At 37.0% G+C, this 532-nt stretch overlaps 1 protein-coding gene across 1 annotated transcript in view; it reads left to right on the forward strand.

Annotated features, from left to right (window-relative positions):
* Copa (COPI coat complex subunit alpha) overlaps positions 1-532 on the forward strand; it is a 47,392-nt gene that overhangs the window by 16,427 nt on the left and 30,433 nt on the right. The gene's annotated exons all lie outside the window — the stretch shown is intronic.

Genomic DNA, 532 nt, shown 5'->3' on the forward strand with positions numbered 1-532 from the left:
ATTTATTTATTTATTTATTTATTTATTTATTTATTTATTTATTTATTTATGTTCTTTCAGCAGGCATTTGACATGATTTGAGGTTTGGGGAATAGAGTTATAAGTAAGCCAACAAAGAAAGGAAGATGTCATCTCAGGGAGAGTTATATCATCTTATAAACCCAGAAGGGCTAAAGGAAAAAAGCTGGACATGTGCTCCATTACAAAGCAGAGCCCATTCTTAGGCCTATGGAAGGAGGGATCCCAAAGAAAATCAATGAGAAGTACCAAGAACCAATCATATGTAAGAAACTTTGTTTATGGTGGAAAATAGGAAAGCATAAGAAGGGCTGGAGAAATGGCTCTGGTTGAGAGCACTGTCTATACTTCCAGAGGTCCTGAGTTCAGTTCCCAGCAACCACATGGTGGCTCACAACCATCTATACTGAGATCTGATGCCCTCTTCTGGCATGCAGGTGTACATGCATAGAGCACTCATACATATAAGATAGATAGATAGATAGATAGATAGATAGATAGATAGATAGATAGA

The sequence above is a fragment of the Psammomys obesus genome, unplaced genomic scaffold (assembly GCF_907164565.1).
Source record: "Psammomys obesus unplaced genomic scaffold, mPsaObe1.curated_primary_1811, whole genome shotgun sequence".
In the NCBI taxonomy this organism is placed as follows: domain Eukaryota; kingdom Metazoa; phylum Chordata; class Mammalia; order Rodentia; family Muridae; genus Psammomys; species Psammomys obesus.